Here is a 27,246-nt window from a genome sequence, read left to right as displayed (position 1 = left end):
TAGTTAATTTTTGTTTTGCTGTGTTATTTTTATCCAGCCCCTACCCCCTCCCCCCCCGAGCAGTCAAAGAGTGGTGGGACAAAAAGTGAAATAAATTTTTGTAACGGCCTTACAATCTTAACTGGAGAATTGACTCTGCATTTTTGAATGTTCTACACAGTTCGAAAAAAACCTGTAAAATTATGACGGATCGAATGTAACAAAAGGACCCCCGTCATATATAATGGAAATATTTGTGCGATCTTAAAATTACATTGCAGATATCTGTTTAAATTTAAAGAAAAATTGAGCTCCGAGCGAGAATTGAACTTAGATTCTTGGGGTGTGAGTAGAACGCCCGAGCTCTCTCGACTATCTCAGCTTGTTGAATAACAGACAGTCAAAGTTAAATTGCTTCCACCATAATGCACGCATTCCCGACATGCTCCGGCTGCTGCAGAGAGTACTGAGAGAGACAAAGGTGAAACCGCCACAGCTGCGAGCAGCCGTTCGTTTAGCTGATAACTGAGAGTGGCTGGCATGATTTATAGCAGATGCATGTAAATTTAAAGTGAATATGCTTTAAAATCTGTAAACAAGCCGTCAGACCAGCAGCGGGCTGCTCGGCTGACGTTAAATGTTGGCAATTTACATTTTTCTGCAGCAAATTTCAGTTGATTTTCAATTTACATGCTGTTTAACTTTCATATTTTTTTGCTGTGTATCTCATGATTAAAAACACCAAGAAAGTGCATGTCTTCAGCTAAGTTATATAGTTATCTATCGACTTATTCTAATCACTTTTTAATCTTTGAAGGAATTCTTGAGAGAAGCCTTGGAAGAGTTGCTGGCAGTTGCTAAAGAAATACTTGGAGAAATTTCTTGGAAAATCTTGGAAGAAATTTTCTAAACATGAGAATTATCCAAAAGAGATCCTTTTAAGGATTCCTGAAGAATGCATAGAGCAATATCTGAAGGTTTTTTCAGACAAAAAACTGAAGATCTAGCTTGAATGAGTTCCTAAAGAAATCCTCAGGAATTAGCTCAAAACAGTATGTTATTTAATTTAAGCTTAAACAGTATTATATGAATAATGAATAATTCAATGTAGTATGGAAATTGCAAAAAATCACAGTTGAATCTATTTTAAAGAGATGAACCAGCCTAGGGCTGAAAGTAATAATAATAATACAGTAAGGACCCGATTTTGTCAGCCCCATGTTGCGGCGAACCTTTTGCTCTCATTATTCTACGATCAAATTTCAAACAATTTATTAATATTTGTCATCAAACTACAGCTGAGGTACAGAACATAGAGGAATAAAAACTTTGAAAAACTGTTTAAGATTTTGAAGAGAGCAAAAACTGTGTTCCGAAAAGGGGCTGACAAAATCGGGTCACTTATGTAATAATAATAATAATAATAATAATAATAATAATAATAATAATAATAATAATAATAATAAATAGGTGGGAGCTCAGGTAAAATAACTCCTGGGCGTCCATGAAAAACCACCATTTGAGGAGTGGGAGCTCAAGGTAAAATATCTCCTGGGCGACCATGAAAAACCACCCTCGGCGAGCAGCGGCGCTTGAGCCAAGCTATTTAGCACTGTACTTGGAGTAAATGCCAATGCAGAACCCGTAGCTTCCGGGAATGAAAGCACACCCATATGGAGACACGAGCTAGACGAAATAGAAGAATGCGATCGCCCGAGGAGGGAGCCCCTACTGGAGCTGGTCCTGGAACGGGGGACAGAGCGAGCGGCCAGCGGCTGGAAGAGGAACTGGTGCAAGAGCGGCCTTCCAGTCAACGGGCACAGCCCGTACCACGAACGCAGAGCAGAAACGGCAGCAATAGCAATCACCAAGGCCATGCTGCACCTGCCAATGTTGCTGTGGCTGATCGACGTCAGTCACTCACGTTAGCAGGCGGCCGACGGCAGCGGATCATGTGGACGAGGGAGATGAATATGTACGTGATTCGCTGCTATTTTGTCTGCACGAGGATGGAGACGGACATGTCCGGCAGATCAGGGATGCTGGAAATGTTCAACGAGAGATTCCCTCGCTTTGCGAACCAGCTTGACTTGAACAAGCTGTACACACGACAGCGAGCAATTATGTCTCATAATATGCTCACAGCTGCAGAAGTGGAGTGCATCAAGCTGGAAGCGCAGAGGGAATTGGGAGAGGAGAGGACAAGATCGAGCGATACGTCGAGAAGGAGTTCTGACGGGCTGGATGCATCGAACGCGAGTGAGAGTCGTGATACGACTGCACCCACTGCTCCAGGACCAACAGCGGATATGCAACGACAGCAACTACGAGACGAACTAGCGCTCCACATGGCCACAGCAGTCACGCAGTTCCGTGGGACAGACCCCATGTCCCGGCACCGAATACCAAAGCTGCGGAATTCCTATCGGTTAACAAGTGCAGTAAGCATCCTAAACCAGGATATTTTGCCACAGTACTTGGAGGCCGTACAGCACCTTGAGGATCTGCAGTTTACGGTGTATTCAGCTGCGGTGGCTGTTGTCAAGACGCTGGGACTGCGGACGCGCCCGCAAGGCGACGGTGAAGGTCGCACACGCCCCAGCACACAGAAACCCGCGTGGATGCGACGTTTGGAGAACCGGATCGCCACATTGCGGACCAAGATTGGTCGATTAACACAGTACAAGCAGGGGAATCGATCAACGAGGCTAGTTCGTTATGTTGCTGAAATTGTGAAGCCCGCAGAACTCCGAGATCTCACAGAAGTCAACATTACGGAGATCCTCGACACCCATGTACAGCGGTTGAGTGCTCTTGCGAAACGATTGCGGCGTTATGGAGAATGTTCGAAGCGGAAGGAACAAAACCGGATGTTCAACATTAACGAAAGAGAGTTCTACAACTGCATCCGAAACGACAAGCCTGACTATGGAGAAGGCCTTCCGGAGATTGGCGAAGTCACACAGTTCTGGGCCAATCTATGGGAGAACCCTGTCCAGCACAGCGACGATGGGATGTGGTTGGCAGAAGAAGAGCGACAGTGTAATGGAGTTGGAGACATGACCGCGGTCGTAGTAACCGCTCAGGATGTACGCGAGGCTACCCGGTATACCAGAAATTGGGCTGCACCAGGACCCGATTTCGTGCACAATTTTTGGTATAAAAAGCTCACGACGATCCACGGGCGGATGGCGGAATGCTTCAACATGGTGCTAGAAGACCCCACGCAGCTACCAGAGTTCATTACCAGGGGTATCACTTATCTTCTGCCGAAGGACCAAAACACAGCTGACCCAGCAAAGTACAGACCAATAACGTGTCTTTCGAGTCTGTACAAAGTGCTGTCGTCGGTGATAGCGAGGAGGATACAAACCCACTGCGATGCCAACAACGTGATGACCGAAGAACAAAAAGGGTGTCGCAAAAACACGCAAGGCTGCAAAGATCAGGTCATTATAGATGCAGTCATTGTGGGTCAAGCCACCGATAAGCAGAGGAACCTGAGCATGGCGTACATCGACTACAAGAAGGCGTACGACTCAGTGCCGCACTCGTACCTTCTTAAGGTGCTGCAGTTGTACAAGGTAGACGGGAACATCATCAGGCTGATGCAACACGCGATGGGGATGTGGAGCACGTCCCTACAAATCACCGACGGAACAGCTGTGTTGCGGTCCAGAACTCTCAGCATCAGGAGGGGGATATTTCAAGGCGATACCTTCAGTCCGCTATGGTTCTGCCTTGCAATGAACCCCCTCAGCAGAGCACTCAACCAATGCAACTATGGCTACCAACTGAAAAGTGGGGGAAGGAGTACAAGAATAACCCACACCTTCTTTATGGACGACCTGAAGCTGTTTGCGGAATCAGTACAGAGGCTGCATCAACTGTTGCAGCTTGTGACGGTGTTCAGCAACGACATCCGGATGGAGTTTGGAATTGACAAATGTCGGTCAGTCCATCTTCGCCGGGGTCAAGTAGTGGACGCCAGCTGTTTCCGCGTCAACGAACAGGAGGAGATTCGGAATATGGTTGAAGGCGAAGTGTACAAGTACCTCGGCTTCCTGCAACTTAGAGGTATTCGCCACACAGCGATCAAGAAGGAACTGCAGGACAAGTTCTTGCATCGTGTCAACTGTGTTCTGAGGAGCTTTCTGTCAGCCGGCAACAAGGTGAAGGCGATCAACACGTTTGCTGTGCCCCTGTTGACCTACAGCTTTGGGGTGGTAAAGTGGACCAAGACTGACCTCGAGGCGTTAGAACGAGCAGTACGAGTGGCGTTCACCAAGCACCGCATGCGCCATCCAAAGTCGTCCATTGAGAGAGTCACCCTGCCACGCGCAGTAGGAGGAAGAGGCGTCACCGATATCCAGGCACTGTGTGTCTCCCAGATCCAGCAGCTGCGGGCATATTTCGTAGAAAGCCAGAACCGTCACGAAATGTACCGCACTGTATGTGAAGCTGACCACGGTTACAGCGCCCTGCATCTGGCGCAGGAGGATTATCAGCTGAACTGCGACATCAAGACCGTCGACGAGATGATCGTAACGTGGAAGCAAAAGGAGTTGCATGGGACGCACCCCCATCAACTGGAACTCGAGCACATCGATAAGGCGGCGTCAAACGCGTGGCTGGTGCGGGGTGACCTCTTCTCAGAAACAGAAGGTTTCATGGTAGCCATCCAGGACCGGGTAATTGCGACGAAGAACTATCGGCGGTACATATTGCACGAGGACGTGGAGGACCGTTGCAGGAAGTGTAATTCAGTAGGAGAAACGATCGAGCATGTCGTTGCAGGCTGTTCAGTGTTAGCTGGATCAGCTTACCTCGATCGTCACAACGAAGTTGCCAAGATTGTGCACCAACAGCTTGCTTTAAAGCACAACTTGGTCGACAGATTTGTACCCTACTACAAGTACCAGCCGGACCCGGTTCTGGAAAATAGTTGCATAAAGCTGTACTGGGATCGCGAGATCATTACGGACGTCCTCATTCGTGCCAACCGGCCTGACATTGTGGTTTTCGACAAAAGGATGAAGCGAGTAACTCTCATCGACATCGCTGTACCGTTAGACCATAATGTCCAATCAACGTTCTCCGGCAAGATAACCAAGTACCACGACCTAGCGGAGGAGTTGAAGCAGATGTGGCACCTGGAGGACGTCCGTATAGTTCCGGTTGTCCTCTCGGCAACCGGAGTTGTCCCTAAATCTCTCCTGAGGTCCCTAGACGAGCTGGAATTGAAGAAGGACCTGAACAGCATCCTGAAAGCGGTGATTCTTGGAACCTGTAGCATAGTTAGGCGGTTCCTGAATCATCACAACTGAAAGTACATCCAAAAGCAGACTCATTAGGATAAGCTAAAAAACCGGCTAATGAGATCCACAGAGCCTAATCCCCTTTGGCATTCCGATTGCCCGGGGTAGGTGAAAGTTTCCAGCAATTTTTGCTGAGAAGTGCCAAAACTCTATAATAATAATAATAATAATAATAATAATAATATTTTAAAACACTCCAATTTTAAAATATAGCCAAAATACTGACAATCTGTGAAGAAACATCCGAGGTACATGAAACTTCGTTAATAATTGAGATGTTGTGGTGTGAGGTGTGAACCATAGTTGGTGACATTCCCCTTACATGTCCTACCCCTAGCAAGTATCATCAGTGACTGCAAGGGGTAATTCAAATGACGTCCATCGTTTAGGAGGAAGGGTGTGGCTTGAGAAAGTGCAACACTCCATGTTTTAGGCATACGAAAAATCGTGACAGAGAGGTCTCACTTTTCTGACAAATTATGGACGTCTTCCCTAATCATCATGACGAGATTGTCAGTGTGATACTGCCTCATTGAGGAATCACCACGATTTGATGTGTTGATTGTTCGTCTCGTCGAAAACCCATCGATGAACGACTAATACTCACTGAGAAGTGTAGCATTGGCGGAGTGAATTGCTTTCATCCCGAAGGATGTAGTTTGCTAATATGACTGGCAACAGATTGTTCCAGTGAGTTACTGAATATTCACTATTGTTATCCTATTTGGAAGAGGAGGTTGAACGGTAGATCAAAAAAAAGTTTCAAGAATTCAATAATTTTGAATCGGAAGACTAGAATTCCGATTATGAACAGAGAATTATCGGTCAAGAGAGGCACAAAATAAGCAACAAAGAAGGCGCGGCGATTACTCTTTTTCTCTAAGGGTTTCTAATGACATGATCTCGAAATTTTTTGTTCGTCACAAAACAGAATAATATGTTGCGTACATCTCAACTCGTGAATAAAAAATTATGACTCACCCAAAAACGAAACTTTTTGATGATGCAGTGTTGTTTACCCACTCAAAGCTACCTCGCGAAAATCGCAATGCAAGACTTAACCATCTCTAAACTCGTTGTGAACGATGTTTATCCCATTCTGTTAAAGTTGTGACAAACCTATGTCACATACGATATATTGTCGCCACAAGTACAGGCTACGACATTGTCATTATTGTTTCCCGATGCACAGTGGGAAAAAATAGGTATAAAACGCGAATAAATTAAATATCTCTGCTCGGAGTGGATGGATTCGAATTAATTTTTGACACAAACTGTAAAAATTTCAGTTTCAGTTTCAGTTTCGCCGCACGATGCTAGAAATCAGTGTATTGAGCTCCTTTAACCCCGCTCTCTCTCTCTCTCTCTCTCTCTCTCTCTCTCTCTCTCTCTCTCTCTCTCTCTCTCTCTCTCTCTCTCTCTCTCTCTCTCTCTCTCTCTCTCTCTCTCTCTCACACACACATCTTTTTGAGAAAATCCTTATCTATTCCCGACTGGCGTGGAAAATAAATGACTTATTTGACTCGTATTTGTGTAAAACTTCCATAGCATCGGCAATTTGACATAAGGTTGGTCCTGCTCTTATCGATTGCGTTTCATTCCGGGCGGAGATGCATGTGAAAGTTTAAAGAAATAGGGGAAGTCGGAGTTATTTGAGGATATTTCATATTTATATTAAGGCTGTGCGGTGAGCCAAACCAGCTCCATTCGATACTACGGAAGTTTTTACATAAACACGTATTAAATAAATCATTTATTTGGTACTTCAGGGTTTATCCAAAAACGTGAATAAGAGAGAGAGTTGGGTAAAACGGGCATGATACACTGATTTCCAGCATCGTGCGGCGAATGACTCCCTCCTTATTTGAAACTGTTGGGATTTTTGCAGTTTGTGTCAAACATTAATTCGAATGCATCCACTCCGAGCAGAGATATTGAACTTATTCGCGTTTTTTACTTATTTTTTCGCATTGTGCGATGGTTGAAATTTGATTCAGTGGTTATGAATATACAGCCCAAATACGAGGAATCCGAAGAAAAATCCGAGGTACATACAACTTTGATAACAATCGAGGAGACTTTAACACCGTGCACCAATCCACTTTATTTTAGTTAAAATTCGACAGGAGCTCAAACTGACTCCCATCGAAAATTAGAACCATAATTAATCCATAGTTAAACCGGGTGACATATTTTTAAATCCTGGTCAAGCATGGAACCCATGGCTCTCAGGTCAGTTTGCATTCTACAAAGGGGACTGTAGGTGTAGTCATAAAATAGCCTAATCCAGCCAAGAAAAACTCACCCCCGCAGGACAAGATCAGCACTTCATTTCTCGCAGGCGGCTGTGCACTAGGTTGGGATGTGAACGTTGTACGTTGTCGCAAACGTTGTCCATCGCATCGTGCCATCGGAAGCTGCTACCAGGGGAGAAATGGAAACGGAATCATTCCCCATCCGTAAGTTGGATGGAATGGGGCATTCGATGACTCCATTTGTCCTCGAAAGCGGAAAACTATTTCGCTCATATGGTACCTTCACTGCACTGTTGTCTACCGGCCGGCCACCCCCGAACCGACGACGGGAGGAAGGTAAATGCGAAAAGCTCCGCAAATATTTACAATTTACATACATTTTAGCAATGCTTTCTTGGTGCTTCCTGTTCTTGTCGCCCAGCGTCAACGCGTCGTCGTCGTCGTTGCGAAGGAATAATATTGCTATGGAGTAGCAACAGAGACGGCAAAGCTTCTAGATGTAAGCTTCTGCTGGATTGTATGTGTTTTACCATATTCTCATCGTCCTCGAATGTCTGGAGGGAAGAATTCTGTGAGTTCTACGGATGGGACACGGAAGGACACATTGCAGTCACAATAGTCAGCAACTTTCGGTATTAAGACACTGTTGCGACACACACAGTGTCTAATCCTCATGTTGCGATGAATTCCGGAAGGGATGTGTGAAAATGGCATGTCGTAAATATTATTGGAATGTTATGTTTTGAAGTCCAACAAAATGTATCAGGATTTGATGCTGACGCAAAACAATCCGTAGGAAGGATATATGTACCTTTCAGCTTAGTTGTGATGAAGGCAATTTTCTTTGGCGACAAAGCTTTAAATCATTCCAGTGTAGTTTATTCTGTCTGGATTGCAACCCGAACGTTTATCCAACACAGCAAAAAAAAAAAATCTTGTGATATCTCATTATTTTCGTTGCACATCAGTGCAAATATAAAACTCGGGGTTTTGAAACTTTTTCCAGGGATTCCATTAGAATTACCTCCAAATAAAATAAGTATTTAAGTGATATTTCAGAAATTCATCCCAGGAATTTATTCAAGGTGTTCCCGATCGTCAGAACAAACACCGTTCTTTCAGTTGCAAACTTAGCAGCTACAAAGCTGTAATTTATTTATTTCAATTTAGTTCAGTTTTGTCGGTTGTCAGTTTACGGTTAGTAGCAAATACTTACAATTTCAGTATTTTTCCGTCACTTTTCTGGTGTGTCGGTAACCAGGAATAGCGTGGACAGTACAATCTCAACTGATTGATATTTTCACAAACTGTGCGGTGCTGACTCTATCCAAAAAACTACGGTAATTTATCATTCATACAACAGAAAGTTTCCTCCACTAATTTTCACTATTAAAGTTTGCCAAAACTGCTGACTAACCGTGCACAAGTGAAGTCTGAATGAATCTGTTTTTCTTTGTTTTGTCTGCCGCTGTCCGAACTGTCAGTCCACTCGGTGACAACCGCTCAGTTGCGAGGGAACGGACGGTGGTTTCACCGCCATTTCGCGGTCAACAGTGTTGCCGGTAACACAAGGATTACTCCAGAAAGTCCTCTAAGGGTTTTTCAAAAAAAATCTGTCAAAGATTCCGTCCGCAATTTTTTGGTATTTCAGGAATTAATTCAGATATTTCACTAGCAAGTCCTCTGAAACTTCTCAAAAGTATACCCGACCTGAAAATTGTAACAAAAATATAACGTAATCCTAACAAATTATGATATTTATAACTCATTGTGATATAATCATATTCAACATCCTTGGTGTTTTCAAAATACTTTAACTCAATTACATTACATTATGTTATAAATGTTGTTCCATAAGTCGTTGTATTATAATTTAGATTTAAGTTTTCGACATTTGGGAAAGAATGTAACAAAATTACATCAAATATTGATAGAAACCAGTTATCCTGAGGCTAAAATTCATATCACATTTTGTTATAATTTTGATATGATTATAACAAAATAGGTTATAATCTTGATTATACCAGTGTACTTTTTGTTACCATTTTAAATATTTTAACATCATTCTACATCTAGTTTATAACATAATAAGTTAGAGAAAAATATGCTTTAACATAATAACACAATATGATTCAAACTTGATATAATTTTCTAGTCGGATATTTAAAAAAAATCCTTCATGGATGGCTTCAGAAATTTTTCATTTAACTGTCCCAGTGATTCTTCAAGAATATTCCTCCAAAAATTCAGTGAAGGGTTTATTTGGAAAGTATGCATCAGAAGTTCCTTCTTGAATTTCTGTAAAAGTCCTCCGGGTATTTTTTTTACAAAAATTTCTTCAGCGATTCCTTCGGTTTTTTTTAATTTTTAGGAAATTCTGACAGAAATACCTTCAGAGATTTTCCGGAAAAATTTTCAGAAATTACATTGATTGGCATGAGGTAAAATTCACTAATAAAAAAAATTTAAAAAAATCTCCCAAGATTTTTTCCTAAAAATTCCCCATGCATAATTTTTGGTAGATTTGTCCAGAAAATCTTGCAGAAACCTTCGAAGAAACACCTCCTGTGACTCTTCCACGAATTTTCCCGGAATTTCTGCAGATATTTCTCTAGATTATCATTCAAGAGTACTACCTGGGATTTTCACATGGGTATTCTTCTGAAATTCCTCCATGGGTACATTCACAAATTCTTGACTGGATTCAATCCAAAATTCATTTAGGGTTACTTCCAGCATATCCCTAGAGAGTTTTTTATAATTTTAGGAATTTCTTCAGAAATTTTAACAAAGGAGTTCTTTAAAACATCTTTCAAGTAGTATCTCAGATTTTTTTCTAAATATTTCTTTTAAACACCCTGTAGTAATTTTTTCAAGAACATCTTTTTGGATTTCTTCAGAGATTCCTGTAGGAACTGTTACAAACATTCAGAAGTTCTTTCAACGAAAATGAACAACAAATTTCTGGAAAAGTTCTTGGAATAATTCCTCAAATAATAAAAAACCCTGGAGGACTATCTGAAGGAATGCCTTTAAAAACTCTTTGTGATACCCGTGAAGATTCGTTTTTTTTTATTTGCTGGAGAGATTTCTTAATAAATTGCTAAATCAGTTTCGGTAGTTATCTATGGTGGAATTCCCAGATAAATTCCAGTGAAATACATGAAGAAACTTTTTGAGATAGCTTCTCAATTACTAGAAAAAAATATGAGAAATTTTGGAGGCACTCTGGAAGTAATTTCAAGAAAAAAATGCTCAAGAAATTTGTGAAGGGATGCCCAGAGAGGAATCCATCAAGTAACTCCTGAAGAAATATTTTTGACTATGTGTACTGGAATCCCTAGATATTGCATACAAAGGTAAGGGAGGAATTCTCAAAGAAATTATTCAATAAATTTATGAGGCATTCCTAAAGGATTTTCAGAAAATATTGTTGGAAAAATTCTTACAGATGCATCTGAAGGAGTTCTTAGAGCAATTTTTTACATAATTTGTGGAGGGATTAGTACACAAAAATTTCTTTATTTACCTGGTAAAATTTCAGAAGCGAATCCTGCAGAAACAAAAATTCTTGGAGGAATTCTTTGGAGAACCACTGAAGAAATTTCTGAGATAAAAATAAGGAATCTTTGAAAAAAATACTTGGAAGAACTGGAGAACCCTCAGCAGATGTCCATAAAGAGTTTGTTGAAACAATATTTGAAAATGTTTCTGGTGTAATTTCGGTAGGAATTGCTGAGATTTTTTTTCAGAAACTTCTGAAGAAGATATAACATTCATGAAAAAATCTCTGAATGATTGTTTTAAAGAAATCCTAAGAAATCTTTGGAGAAATTCTCTACCACTCTTTTTATCAGTAAACTTAAACTTAATAGCTAGTTTTTCTCGCCTGCAAGAATGTTCTTTTTATGAAAATTCCAGAAAAAAATTAATGAATCCTGAAAAAATACCTAAAAGAAATTCTGCAGATTGCGTTGCAGCATATCGTGGAGAAAATTCTAAAGAAGAACATGGGAAGCGGTACTTTTAAACAAATTCTTGGAAAAATGTTTAGAAAAAATCTCGCTGAACTTATGACATGATGGTTCATGAAGGGCTTTTCTTCGAATTATGCTTAACTAGGCGCAATGTTGATATCATTTCCGTTTGGGCATACAATTATAGATTGCGCTGAAATTTGAAAACTTTGAGTTACCAGCTCTGATTAAACCATGACAGACTCAGAGTAGATGTATGATTCCATGGATTTCACATATACAACATCATAAATTTTTTACCAGTACTGTGCCAGCAGAGCTAATGCTTAATCTTTTTTGGCAAATACCTTCAAGTAAAGTTTATACTGAAGTTTTAGAAACCTAAACTATTAAGATGGGCTATAACAACACTGTTAAAAAGTACTGGTGCCCTTTTACTAAAAAAATTAAAAATTTTTACAAAAGAATCATAAGTGAGACGAGAACGACGACGATTGAATTAATGACAAGCACATATGCTCGAGGCATGACACGCTGTGCACTATTATATGTTTACTTAGAGTAATAGTAACTGTTTTTTAGTTTACCCAGATAGAGGATTTTACACAAGGTTTCACTTGTTAATCGAAGCCGTTGTGTTGTGCTTAAGAAAGAAGAAAGCCAATGGAGAAGACACACAAAGTACACTGTGATAAACACATGTTTCGAAACTACAAAAGTTATAACTCTGGCGATGAACTACTCTAAAATACCGTAGTTATTAGGCTTCAAGTTAAACTGACTTAGTTAAGAATTTTCCTGGTAGTTCAATGAATGAAATCTCAGCATAGATCTGATGAAATGATTCAACAAAGAGTACTCGTGGAGTACCTACGTTGTTTTTATCAGTAAATTCCAGAGATAATTGTAATTGGAATCTGTTCAACTTCAACAAGAATTCTTACTAATAATCCATCAATTAGGTTTCCTGGTTACGTACCATTGTTAAACAGAATGAGTTAATCTCAAAACCTTCTGCATACTTTAATCATCCTGTACTCTTGATTCCCCTGCCCAAACCTGCAAAGTGCAAAGCCATCAATTCAGTGCTCAATTGAGGCCGTCCATAAATTGGAAGCACATCCCTAGGCACTTGTTGTAATATATATTCTTTCTCCTGCTGAAGCGAAGAACCCCAAACGAAAAGCATTCGCATCAGGATTCAGGGTAGTGTAACAAAACAAATTTACATTTTATCTCAAGTGATAGAATGCAATTCCTTTCCTCCCGTTGTTGCGTTGTTGTTGGATTCTTTCTAACCGGTCGGTAGTACAGTTGAGTAAAGTCAGAAGCTGCATACCGATAAACCATGCCGACTTCCGTCGACCACACATAGTCACACTCCCACATTCTGCTGAAGGGCACCACCCACACCGCCGCCAGCTCTACGAAACCAATCCAATTGCAGTTTGTTCTGTGTGGCGACGACGACGACGACGACTAGGACTTGCTTCTTGGTAGTACCGGTACACACCGGTTGATCTATTTGTTTGGTTTCGATTTTTTTTTTTCAGTATTGTCCTTTTGCGACTGTTGTCGTGACAGAGTACGTAATGCTGATGTCACAGTTGTTCTTCGAATGAGTGCTGCCGGAATAGGAATCCCCAAATGGCTCTCTGCGGACTGCCATTTGGTTTTGCATGAAGAAGAGACCATGTGCAGCATAGGCCAACCACACGACCGAGGACGATGGTCAGCAGTTCCAGGATTGGACCAATGCGGCGTCCTCGGATGCCCATTATCTATCTTCTTCATTGTCTCGATTCGTACTCACATACACCTACAGTGCACCGCGGTTCAAATTCCACAATCGAGCGACAAAGTCAACATCAGCATGTGTGGAGCGAACCTGGTGGGATGGTTAGAACAAGTTTCTTTCATGCCGAGGATCTGGCATCGAGTCCCACTCTCGACAAACTCACATAATGTGGGTTCTTCATTGAAAACGGAAATGTAGCTGAGGGTCTCAAGATAAACTAACCGCGCGTTAAAAATTTCATTGAAAAGATTAAAAAAACAACCTCCTGTTACAGTGAGGTGATTTTTTCATGCTAATTGGCTCTTTAAAGTTAAAGCAACTTTAATAATTTCACTTAGTTTTAATGAGCTCTTAGAAACCAAAATAAACTTATTCAAATATAACTGTTCTTGTTTTAAAATCGTTTTTTTTTTCAATTTCTACAGTTTACTGCTCTTTCTGGTTAGGAATCCCATCAGTTTAATTAAAACTTATTTGAGGAGTTCTTCATACATTTTTTTTTGTCTGAGATTTCACAGATTTCATCTGACATTTTTCAGGACGTTTTTTATGATTTTCCTCTGTAAGAATTGAAGGGAATCACTTCTGGCGACAAATCATACAGGATACCTACAAACAATCAAAGGTAGCTGTTCATAGACATTTTTTGCAATAAGAGCAACAAGAATGCTCAAAAAGCGAATGATATACAAAATATATCATATCGGCTTCATGATAACGATAGTGTAGCAGCCGTATACACCGAGCGATACATATTTCACGGAGCGTAGTTTATTATGATGCTTGACGATAAAATTATATGCGCGACGTCTTTCAAACGTGATACAGTAAGTAATTACTTGATACTTGATGGGCTACAACTCGTAGCGGTGAGCCTATGCCGAATAAAGCATTCGCCTCCACTGGTCTTGGTCCTGGGCCAATCGCTTCCAGTCATCCTGAACGTTTAGACCCCTTCCTGGTTCTCTGCTGAATATGGCTTTAGCTTATCGTTCCTCCGGCATACGAGCTACGTGCCCAGCCCACCGCAGCATGCCGTGATTTATTCGTTTCACTATATCCATTTCTTTATGTACTTTATACTATTCGTGGTTCATGCCACGCAGATGCCAGTTTACCACCGAGTATTGTTCGCAGCACTTTAGGTTCGAAGACTCCAAAGGCTCTCCGATCAACTTCTCTCAACGTCCACGATTCATGGCCGTATAAAGCGACCGGAAGAATCAGAGTCTTGTACAACGCGAGTTTTGTCTTCGTTTGCAGCCTACGGGACTTCAGCTGGTTTCGCAGACCGAAGAAGGCCCGATTCGCAGCTGCAATGCGTCTTTTTACCTCGCGGGGTCGCGGGTAACACAATTATCGCACGTTACTAGAGTACCAAGATAAACAAATTCGTCCACAACATCAAACTTTTCTAAGTGTAGAATTAGCATTAGTTAAAATACACGAAAATAATAATTATAAAAACAATCAAACTTTTCACCACCAATCACCACTTCGTCAGCACGGCCGGACCGACGTTGACCACCAGCACTCAGCAGTCATGTACTTGGTCTTTGTGGTGTTAATTCCCAAGTAACACACATGTTATATAACAGTTACGGCAGCGCAAGTTTTGGTTGTATAGAAGTTTATTTTACGTAATTTTAACACAATGTTGAAATAACGTCGAATTAACTTCTATACAACCAAAACTTGCGCTGTCGTAACTCTTAAATAACATGTGTGTTGCTTGGGTTGTTAGTCCAATCCTCATTAATTATGATCACTAGATTTCCATCTATGCTCCTCTGGAGGTTTCTTGATGGATTTCCCCTGATATTTGTCTGAGATTCTACACAAAGGTCCTTCTAAAGTTTTGCAAGGAGTTCTTTTTGTGATTACTGCTAGACTTTGTTGCAAGATTCTTCTAATAGTTTCTTTTGGTATTCCTCCTGAATTTGCTTCTTGGATTTTTCTTCGTTTCTGGATTTCAGAAAGGAATTCCAGTAGTAACAGAAACAACTGGATGAATTTCAAAAAGATCTCTAGAAGAATTCCGGGAATTTTCGTGAGTGATTCCAGATGTGAGGAATCTAAGATAAAAATTCAAAAGGAATCACGTACGAAAATATTGAAAAAAAATCTAGAACAAATTCCTGAAAATCCTAGAAAAAAAACTGCAGAAGGTATACCAGAAAGAAGTCTTGAAGAAGAAAACCTAAAGAAGGGATTCCTTAAGGATTGCGAATCTCTTCTTGACGAATGCCAGGCCAGAAGAAGTACTGGAGATTGGAGAGATCTCAGAAAAAAAAAACTCCTGAAAATATCCATGAAAGGAGGAATTGCAGAAGAAATCCCAGAAGGAATTCTTTGAAGAAATAGCAAGGAACTTTAGCAAAAGTTCTTGCAGAAGTATCTGAAAATAATCAGAAAAGAATTTAAAAAAAAACACAATTTCTTTGTACACTGGAACCTCTTTTTATGCACATGGCTGGGACTGCATACATTGAAAATGTATGCATAAATTAAAAAAGGCATAAAAAGTGGGAAATTTATGCATAAATCAAGTTAGAGAATCTAGTTCCGAGAACAGGTCTTGCTTCCAGTTCCCAGAGAGCCCAAAAAGGGGGTTCCAAGGGGCTTCAGGGGCGTTTTAAGGGGTTGTTTCGGGTGATTAGAAGAGCCTTTCAAGGGTGTTCTGTCAAGATTTTTTGGTGTTTTCATGGGATTAAGAGGAATTCTGGGGTATTTCAATACCCAGTCAACACACGATCGTATATGATGTTGGAGAGGATGCAAAAGTGGAGGAGATATACGCACACTTTACACGCGGTTAAATGGAAGCATGTACGCATATGGCCTCCACTTTAGCATTCTATTCAACATCATATACACTCAGGAAAATTGCCTCATACTTAATGGCAAATATCCATGTGCCAAACCGCATCCAAAGTACATATATGCAACCAATACCCGATTACGCAGGAAAATTAGCGCATGAATAGTATGTGCTCTAAATTGTATGAGTCGCTGCTGTATGGTGCCTCATCAAAAGTATGAGTCGCACTAATGGAAACCATTTGTTTACCCCCATTGCAAAAATCCATGTCCCGGACACATAGAAGGAATGAAGATTTTTTTCCCAGTGTAAGACTTTGTGTTTGCTGGGTAGTATTAAGTGGGTTTCAAGGGCGTTCCAAGGGGCTTTAGGGGCAATTCAAGGGTTCTCAGGAGCCTTTAAAGAGCGTTGCAAGAGGTTTGAGGGGCGTTTTAAGGTATTTCAGAGTTTGCTCTGAAACTTCCTGAAATGCCTCAAAAATCTCCCTTAAATCCCCCGGGGTCCCCATGTAACGCACCTAAGAGGCTTCGAAACCCCTGAGAACTCCTCCATAACGCTTCCGTAACGCCTCTGAATCTCACCGAAGAGGCCCAGTCAACCAGTGATCGTATAAAGATGTTGCATAAGATGTTAAAGTGGAGGCGATATGCGTACATTTTACATGCGCCTAAATAGGGGCATATGGCCTCCACTTTAGCATCTTATGCAACATCTTATACGATTACTGGTTGTCTGGGGACTGTGAAAGGTGCTGAAATGTCTCCAAAGTCCCCCTTAGACCCCCTCGAACCCCATGTAATGCACCTGAGGGGATCAAAACCACACCCCCCCCCCCGGAGAGGCTGCGAACCCCATGAAAACTCCTCGTAAGACCGTTCGCAATGCTGTTTTATTTTGTATGGCGAGTTTTAAAATTTTTAAAACTCGCCACAGCATTGCGAACGGCCTAACGCTTAAGTAACGCCTCTGCATCCCGCCGAAAATGTTCTGAAACATCTTGAAATGCCTCCCAAATCCCCTTTAACCCCCCCCCCCCGGACCCCATATAACGCACCTGAGAAGATCCGAACACCCAATAGGGCCCATATAGCCGAGGCGGTAAACGCACGGGTATTCAGCATGACCATGCTGAGGGTGACGGGTTCGATTCCCGGTCGGTCCAGGATCTTTTCGTAAAGGAAACTTCCTTGACTTCCTTGGACATAGAGTATCTTCGTGCCTGCCACACGATATACGCATGCAAAATGGTCATTGGCAGAGGAAGCTCTCAGTTAATAACTGTGGAAGTGCTCATAGAACACTAAGCTGAGAAGCAGGCTTTGTCCCAATGAGGACGTTACGCCAAGAAGAGAGAGAGAGAGAGAAGATCCACTCGGACCCCATGTAACGCACATGAGACCTACGGAAACACCCAAAAACGATCTTGTGATCTTCCTTTGCTCTCTTCTGTAAACCCCTGTCATTATAAATTATTCTTATGCACAATACTGGTTCTGAGTAGCTTTCCCTCTTTTTATGCAGGGCATAAAAAAGGTGCATGAATTAAAAGTGCATAAAAATAACATGCATAAAAAGAGGTTTTAGTGTATAAGGACAACAAGAAGGAAGTTCAAAAGAAATCCTAGACAGTAAATTAATTGAAAATCCCGAATGGAACTCTAGGATGAACACCGGAGGCAACTTTTGTAGGAATTTCAGAGTGATCTTCAGCAGAAATAAATTATTGAAGTTTAAAGTGTTGAGAAGCAGGTTCAAACTCTAATAATAACATTCCAGGGGTAATAGGCACTGAGAAATGTGACCAATGCAAAAGGCACCATAAAGCATACGTACCACTATCTGGGAAAAACTGTACCCCACGATAACCTGGAATAATTCCGGAATAAATTGGTCCATAAACAATGGAGAAATGAGTTTTCTGTCCTTTTGCGATAGTCAAAAATGTAAGGCTTAAGGAACGGAAAAAATGATTTCATGATGAAATATGCAGTGAAACAACTGTAGCAGCTCAAGACAGAATTATTAATAACTTCCCCGAGGAAATCCTGTGCAAAAAACTCCCAAATATTTTGGAGAAAAAAGGAGGAATTATTGGTAGGCCAGATACATTTCAGGAAGTTTCAGAGGATTTTCGAGGGTTCCGAAGGCGTTACAGGGGTGTTTTACGGGGTTTGGGAAGTTGTTTTTGAATCTGTATTAATGAGATTTTTAACCCTAGGCTGGGTCACAGGTGTGTTACATAGGGTTCGAAGAGGTTTTAAAGGGTTTTCGGTAATATTTCAAGATGTTTCTGAAGATTTTCAGCGGGTTTCAGAGACGAAACAAGGGTTTAAGGAGGTCTCGGGGTGCGTTAGAGGGGGTTTTAAAGTACCAACAATTTTTAAAAATATATTTTAGAGCATTGGTTTCAGGTACTTTAGGTAGCTTCAGGGATGTTTTTAAGCATTTCATAAAAGTTGCTGAGTCTCCAGTTAGCCTTGTGTGTAAGACTTTGGACACAGTGGGACAAATTCAAAAAAGTGGGACATTGGGTTTTGCGGCAAAACTATTAGTTTTAGCCATTTGGTGTCTTCGGGGGAGTTTATTAGTTTTCAAGTACTTTTCAAAGGTGTAACATTTTGAAGGTAGTACACCAAGATAAAAAACAATATTTTTTTTAATTTGTGGCTGAAATCGAATGACTTTTATGGGAACATTGTGCGGCGGAGACGGCGAGTTCGATTCTCGTTCCGATCGGGAACATTTCTCGACTTCCCTGGGCATAGTGTATCATTGTACTTGCCTCACAATGCACAAATTTATGCAATGGCAGGCAAAGTAAGCCCTCCAATTCAAAACTTTGGAGGTGCTCAAAGAACACTTAGCCTCTCAAGAAAAAAAAAGAGCTGCTCACAACTCAATGATTTTGCGACAATTTCTCTTTGAAGCACACAAATGGCATTATGTGCTATTATAAAAATTAGAAATATTTGTGATTTTTTCTGCTCGCAATAAAATGATGAAAAGTCTTTTGTAAAGAAATTGAAGAATTTCGTGAAAAAGGCCCTGGAGGAATGAATATTTTGAAAAGATCTTTGGAAAAAATCTCTGGTGGAACTCCCGGAGATATTGATCTTTAGCTGTACGTGAAATCATGTAATTGAGCAATGATTTTCTTGTATTTACATAAATTACCCCGACTAGGCGATATATTTTTCTGATAAAAATCTGTATTCCTGATGCTGATGCTAACCCTCCTGAGGTGGTCATAACTGAGCTCATGATAGGGTTCCGGGTTATTTGACCGAACGCCATTTGGCCGAATACCGTTTGGCCGAACGCAATTTGGCCGAAAGGGTCATTTGGCCAAAAACCGTTCGGCCGAAAAATGAATGATGAGTGACCATGCCATTGATCCCCGCATGAATATAACTCGAAAAAACAGCCTACGATTCGAAGAAGGAAAAATATTTGATAAAATATTGGCAGTTTCAACGCCAACTAATCACAAAATGTCAAAACTAGAAAGAATAGCATATGATTAAAAGAAGGAAATATTTGTGAAGATCATAATGGTAGCTAGACTGTCAATAACTTCTTCTGAATTCTTTTGATTATAATTCGGTCAAACGACCCATTCGGCCAAATTGTCGGACACCAAAAACTACCACATAAAACTAGTATAGAACTACTAGCTTTTTCACATGCAAGTATAAAACATGAATAAACTATCAAGGCATGCTGATTGTAACACGAGAATGATGTATAGAAATCTCTTCAAAAATTACTGTAGGAATTCCCTGAAAATATGCCTGTCGAAATGCCTGCATGAATTTCTGGAAAAACCCCAAGAGGTATTCGTGTAAAAAAAAAAAACTCTGTGGAAGTTTCTGAGAATGTAGAGGAATACCCGGAGGAATTCCTTATGAACTCTCTGCATGATTTTTCGTATGAATTCCTGGACAAATTCCCATTGAAATACTGAAACTACTGAAAGGAATATTTCGAAGATATTTCTACGACAATTTCATCTGGAAACTCCGGAGAAATTCTTAAGTAAATCCCGGGAGAAGTTCGTGCAATTTCCCAAAGAAATCTATAGAAGAATCTATAAAGAATAGTTTGCGGAGCCCCAGGTGGAGTTTCTAGAGGAATTTATGAGCAAATTGTTATAGGAATCCAGGTCTTCTGAGAAAATCATTGGAAATAAAAAAAATAATGATTTCTGAGAGCTTCTATGGAGAAGTTTGTGAAACAATCCATGAGAAATACCCAAAGAATTCTTACAGATGTGAAGGAATTTGTGGCAGAAATTCATACAGGAACTTCTGAAAAACTTTCTGAAGAAAATCTTAAAGAACCCTTGGAAGATTTTTTCAATGGAATCGCTGGTTTTCTAACAGAATCCTTGAAAAAAATTTTGGGTAATCTGTAGATAAATCTCTGAAAAAAAAAACTCCGGAGGAATTTCTGAACAAATAAGGAAGATATAGCAAGGTTCTGAAAGAAAATCTCGAGAAATTTCTGAAGGAATTCCTTGGAAAAATTCCAATTTAATCCATGGAAGATAAATGAACGGAGTACTTGAAGATTTTTTTTTTTCAAAGAATACTTTTGCTTACTTCTAAAGAATATCCAGGAAAACTTCCTGAACATTTCTCTAGAGGTAGTTTTGAAGAAACTTATGTGGGTTTTTCTACATTAATTCTCTTGGAGAGTTTTCTGATGAAATCAGTTTAAGTGGTTTCTAAAGGAAGTTTCAAGGAATTTTCAGAAAGAATCACTGGAATGTTTTTTTAAGAACTCCTTGTAACAATTTCTGATAAAGTTTTGAGAGGAATCTTTGGATGAATTCCATTGAAATCTTCAAAAGTATTTCTTGAAGAGTTTTGTTTTAAAAAAAATGCGGAAATTTTGTTATATAAATTCATTACATATGTTCTAGTCGTGTTCCAAAATGCTGTATAAATTGTTTCGTAGTTCATAGTTTAAGCTATAAGGAACTTTAAAAAGCGTGGGATTGTCATAGAACTTTCGTCTCAATATTTGTAGGGATTCCTAAAGAATTTTTCGTAAAACTGTTGTTCGTATAACAATTTGTGTTGAAAAACGGCTAAATTTGGTTAAAAATTTCGAAAAAATTCACGTAGTTTTGATCGAATTCGAACCCACGTCCCCATAGGTTCGCTAGACAGGGCGCGTTAACCAACTACGCCACAGAACAGGTAAAAATTCTGCGAAGTGGAAAGCCAACCTGAATCCAACGCTGACCTCACACACTGATGGTCTTATTCGCAAGTCGTGGATGAGCTCGTGCTGCGAATAGGCAACAGTCTCGGCACTAAAAATAACATGCTCTCATTGTTGTTCGTGGGTACGCTCAGAAAGTGTTGGAAGAACCGCAGGAGATGGTGAATTGCGTGGAAGAACGTGGGGTGAGGTGAGCGTTGCATCCCAACAAGAACTATGTGGATTTTTTTTTGCAATTTTTCCACTCAATTTGTTTATTTTAATTTTAACAAAAATATGCCTATGAACGGTTGGTTATCCGAAAAACAACAACATTCGTAATGAAAAAGCACTATAGCACAACGTTAATGTATTTTTCAACACAATATCCAGGTAAATACATTGTTGGTGAAATATTGAAAACATGGTTTCGTATTGCACGATCTGAAAACCCTTACTCTAAGGTTATTCTCCCATACTGGACCATCTCAGTAGTTGAAATTTGCTCTGATCATAGAAAACGAATGGCCTTTCTTTACCAATGAATACTTCATATTTCTCATAAAATAATCTTTTGACATGTTATTCAAATTATCCTCCTTGCATGACTTCTTAAGATGAATCCAGATAATGGGGTAAATTTACGTTGCTGTCATAACTGTGAAGACTCAGAGATTAACTTGTAGCAGCCAGTAGCAACGAGAATAGTACTAACATTCCTTCCCTTTTTTGATGACCGTATGGACGAGGTAGGCACCGTTATTTACTTTCCAAAGCTTGGGACTCTCAAAGGTGTATATAGAGGACGTGCCCCTGGAGCCGACCTACTGATACATGCTCTTACTCATGTTCATGCTGTTCAATAATTTCGCCACACATTTTTAACTTCCTTCCCATAGTGAAATGCTCAAAATATTCGCATTTACGAAGAACACGTGTTTCGTTGTCTGTAACCGGAACTGGAAGTGAGCAGAAAGTGTGCCTCTATTTGTTGCAGCTGGGACCTGAAAAGTCTTACAACAGAGAAAAATGAATGCATTTGCTTAGTTTTTGAAAATCCATCCGGTGTTGGCTGTAAATTCCAACGACTAACCCCAGTGCCAAAGGAAGTCAACACCAACCTTCTAGCACTGGCATTAGCAGCAACAGAGGCAGCACTCAGCGAGATGCCATTATTTAGGAAGCTTTCCACTTCTTGGATGGCGAAGCAGATGGGAAGGCTGCTGTGCTGGCGGCTGAAAGGCGACTATACCTATAGTCAAAGCCAACTCAACTTCAAATGCCGGAATTCCTGAGGAGTACCGTGGAATGGCATTGGAGCTGCCGACGACGAAGATTAGCTTAGCAAAGGTGCCATACGAGTTAGTTAGGTCGGTTGTGTGTGAACGAAGCCAGGCGTGCCGATTCGGATCCAGAACCGGGCTTTGTCAGAAAATTTAAACCATTCCGGAAGGATATGCACTTGGTCTAACACCAGTTGATGGTTAATATTTATAGTTCAAGTTCAAAATGAATGGAGTTTCAAGAACTTCTGGGGGTTTAACATTTCATTGTAAACGGTTCATCAATACATTAAAAAAAGCCCTTACTATTACTGTGACTATTTACCAGAACCGGTCTTTTTGCAAATAGAAAACTTGCAAATTGGAGCGGACCTGGTGTGAATAAGATTACACACCACCACAACTCCCACTTCTCCGATCTAATGGTTTTGCAAACTAGTAAAACAATTGCCACAATAACTTAATCCATCCTGATCCCAACAAATTGCTCTTCCAACTGGTTTCTGAAACTACTTCTGCTGCAGAATATCCAGATTGATTATTCTCATTTGTTTCCGACTCTGAGTTTTCTCCCCTTTTCCGCTCCAGCAAATCAACCTACGACCACCAGTCATTCAATCAATCCGTGTTCCAATCGAATCGTACCTCGCCCAGCGGATAATCCGTGCCATTTTTTCACTTTTCAATATGCTTCAGTGCCACTACCACCCGAAGTGTTGTGGCCAACCCATGCTAAGGAAAACTTATAATTGCTCCCTCCACTAGGAAACGTCATCCTTCCACCATCCTTGACGAAGCCGTTCACAGAGCTGAGTTGGGTGCTTTCGCTTTCCCTTCCGGTTCGCGTATCTTTTTGTTATTCATCTGCAGTTTCGCACAACCTCTGTTTCCTCTCCGAGAAAGCCGATTTGGTTTGGGCTTTTTCCTCGAGAATAGTTGTTGGTTGGATGAAACAGCACCTCCCCCAGTAGAGAGCTTCCAATCTTTGTTTAATTAATTTCCCTGCTTCTTTGCCGGTGGCGGAAGCAGCCTTTTATTAGCAATAAATTTGGGACTTGTTCTCCAGTTTCGGACTGTGTGAGGTCTAACTTTTCTCTTATGGGTGGGTACGGTACGGAACGGACGGAGGAAATTCGTGCGAACTGTGAAAGGAGGCTGCGAGTCGCAACACAAGGCCCGGACCGGAAGTTATATTGTTTCGGAAAAATTCTGCTAGAACTAAATGGAATGGCACTAGATGAGTACATGCCTCCAACGAAAGTGCACACCATACAGTGGCGAATGAACCCGGAGAAAGTTTTTCGGTTCCACAAAACTGGGTTATAAATTAGCGTTTAACTTAAGTTCGTTCTAGGATGGTAATTGGGAACAAAGAAGGAGTGAAACGTGGCAGCTTGGTTCTTTAGCACTGCCATTCTTTTCTTTCGGTGAGAAGTTGTCGCTGGAAAAAAAATTATGACATTCTGGCGTTCGTCTAAAGTATTATTGTTGTTCTTCGTCTCAGAACAATTTAGCAATTCAAAGTTATTCTAGCCAACTTTTCAGGAGTTTAAGGAACATTTAAATGAAATTTAAGTTTTGCACTCATCGTACGTTTTCAGCAATATTTAGGGTAGAAATTTACGTCATATGCGCTAATTCCTGTCATATCAGACGAAAAATAGCCTAAATTACAGATATATCAAGATTTGCCAATGGCTCATAAGATGGAAGCAAAAATATATTAGACTATCAAAAACCAACCCTATTGCACTGGAAACTGAATAATTACGCGAAATTTCTTATTTACAAGTTTAAGTATTGGCCAAGGGCTATCACGTGTGACCATTTACTATTTAGAATTATGGCTGCAGATGACAACACTGATCGATCTACATAAGACCATCCATTAACTGGAGGTGTTGCTAGTTACCAAGTAAAGTTTCAGCTCTCGGGATCGCAAGTAGATAGTAATGTGTCATCTTCGGCAAAGTTGTTCAGAAGGACCAGAACATTCTGGTGATTCTCCAACTAGTTGCTGATTTCACCACCAGGGTGCGCTAGGTTTCAAGTTAAATTTAAGAATTGTCTATCTCAGGATTGAAAGCGAAAGCATATAGATATGGGTCGTTTTCGCCAGGAAGAGTCGAACCAGCCAAGGGCTGAAAGTCTCTCAAATAAAGATAAATCAATCAATCAATCGTTTTCGCCATAGTTGTTCAGAAGGTCAAGATAATTCTTGTTATGCACCAATTAGTTGATGATATCTCCGCTAGATGGCGCTAGTTATAAAGAAAATTTTTAGACTTCTCTATCGTGGGATCCAAAGCAGATAGAAATATGTCGTCTTCGGCAAAGTTGTTCAGAAGAAGAAGAACATTTTCTGGTGATTCTTCAATAAGTTGGTGATTTCGGCTAATTATAAATTTAAGTTTTAGACTTCCCAAGTGACACGCATGTCATATAAGAGTTACGGTAGCCCAAGTTTTGGTTTCATAGAAGTTAAGTTGAAGTAATTTTAACAAAGTGCTAGAATTACGTCAAATTAACTCCTATACAACAAAAACTTGCGATGCCGTTACTCTTATATGACATGTGTGTTGCTTGGGTTCTCTATCTCGAGAGCCAAAGCAGATAGAAAAGTGTCGTCTTCGGCAGCGTTGTTCAGAAGGATAAGAACATTCTGGTGAATTACCAATTAGTTGCTGATTTCACCACTCCGGATGCCTTTTTTTCTGGGAAATCTGGTATTCCCTCCAGAAATGTTCTAATATTATTTGCCAGAAATAACATATTTTTGTGCCACACTATGGAACAATGTATTATAACTTTGTTGCACATTCGATTTGCCTATCTCATACCGGATCTGAGATACAGGTGGGACTCGATTATCCAAGAGTTCGATTATTCGTGATGCAATTATTTGGCAAAAATGGCTCGATTATCCGGGGATCAAATAATTCTTCACTTGGTTTGAGATAGCAACATGTCAAGATATAGGAAATTTAAAAAACCACATGAATTATTTAATTTATGCAGATTTTTCTGCTAAAACCCCAAAATATATGATAAAAATATTGTCAGCTGTTTAATTCAAGCACTATAACATTACATCACTTATTTTCTACAGGAGATGGCCAATATTTTTGGGATAGGAAACTTTTTTTTCTCCTACAAAAAAGTTCAACATGCTGTAACTTTTCATAGAGTGCATCAAAAAATCTCAAATTTCGACTGTTTGTCAACCTATTATATGTGCATCATTGGCACAAATTTGAGCTCGATTGGTTAATTATTCACGAAGTTCTTAAAGCACTATTTTTTAGACAACTTATTTTTGAACTGTCATATCTTAGAAACCAGTGATCCGAATGTAATGAAATTTTAAAAATTACTAAAAGTGAAAACATAAATAAAAAATCTTTGGATATCAAACTAAATATTAATGACATTGATGTAAAGAAATGCATTTTTTCGAGAAAGATCCATAAAGTATCAATCTATGATATTTTTTTTCAACGTTCAAAAAGTACCTATGTTTTTATAACTTGTGAAGCATTAATAGATTGTTATTAAACGTTAGAAATTTCATTAAATTCGGTTCACTGGTTTCCGAGATATGGCAGTTCAAAAATTAGTTGTCTAAAAAATAGTGTTTTACGAGAACGGTTCTCGCTTCGCGAAAGATTAATCAATCGAGCTCAAATTTGTCCCAATGATGCACATATAATAGGTTGACAAACAGTCAGAATTTGAAATTTTTTGATGCACTCTATGAAAAGTTATAGCATGTTGAACTTTTTTGTGTGAGAAAAGAAAGTTGCCTATCCCAAACATTTTGGCCACCCCCTGTATGTTTATTAAACTGTTTTAGATTGAAGAACATCAAAAATAAAAGAAAAAAAGTATGGCTCGATCATCTGTAAATTTTGATTATCCGGGGTGATTTTTTTGAGTCATTTGGATAATCGAGTCGGACCTGTATTGAGTTTGATTTCAATCTGCATGACCAGTGTTGGCTTCAATAACTTTTTTTTGTGTCCCAATGTGTAACAACGAACGGCACTTGGGTGCACATTTTCGAACATTTGAATTGCCTATTTCACACCATATCAGAGATTCTGAGCTATATTTGAATCTGTATGATCAGTGTTGCCAGGAATAATATTTTTTTTGTCCCAACGTGAAAGAATGTACTGCACTTGGCGATCATTCCAATTGCCCGTCTCACACCATCTCAGAGATATGTATTTGAATCTGTATTACCAGTGTTGCCAGATTTTTTGTGCCCCAATGTGTAACAATGATCTAAACTTTAGATGCACTATGTAACATTGTCGAACATTCGAATTTCCTATCTCACACCATATCAGAGATATTGAGCTATATTTGAATCTGTATGATCAGTGTTGCCAGCAATAATTTTTTTTGTGTCCGAACGTGAAACAATGTACTGTACTTGAGGTGTACTATAACATTGCCGAACATTTGAATGGCCTATCTCACACCGGATCAGTGATATTGAGCTAAATTTGAATCTACATGGCCAGTGTTGCTAGCTTCTACAAAAAATATGTGTTATTTAATGACTTCAAAAATTTATGTATTTTAAAATGACGCCAAAAATG

At 40.0% G+C, this 27,246-nt stretch overlaps 2 protein-coding genes across 4 annotated transcripts in view; both read left to right on the top strand.

The window, feature by feature from the left end:
- Positions 1-27,246, top strand: part of LOC134288597 (uncharacterized) — a 385,031-nt gene that overhangs the window by 240,440 nt on the left and 117,345 nt on the right. The gene's annotated exons all lie outside the window — the stretch shown is intronic.
- Positions 1-27,246, top strand: part of LOC115255807 (prisilkin-39) — a 216,563-nt gene that overhangs the window by 187,456 nt on the left and 1,861 nt on the right. The gene's annotated exons all lie outside the window — the stretch shown is intronic.

This window comes from Aedes albopictus, chromosome 2 (assembly GCF_035046485.1).
Source record: "Aedes albopictus strain Foshan chromosome 2, AalbF5, whole genome shotgun sequence".
Lineage (NCBI taxonomy): Eukaryota > Metazoa > Arthropoda > Insecta > Diptera > Culicidae > Aedes > Aedes albopictus.
The sequence above is the reverse complement of the archived record's forward strand: the minus strand, read 5'-3'. Positions and strand labels throughout refer to the sequence as shown.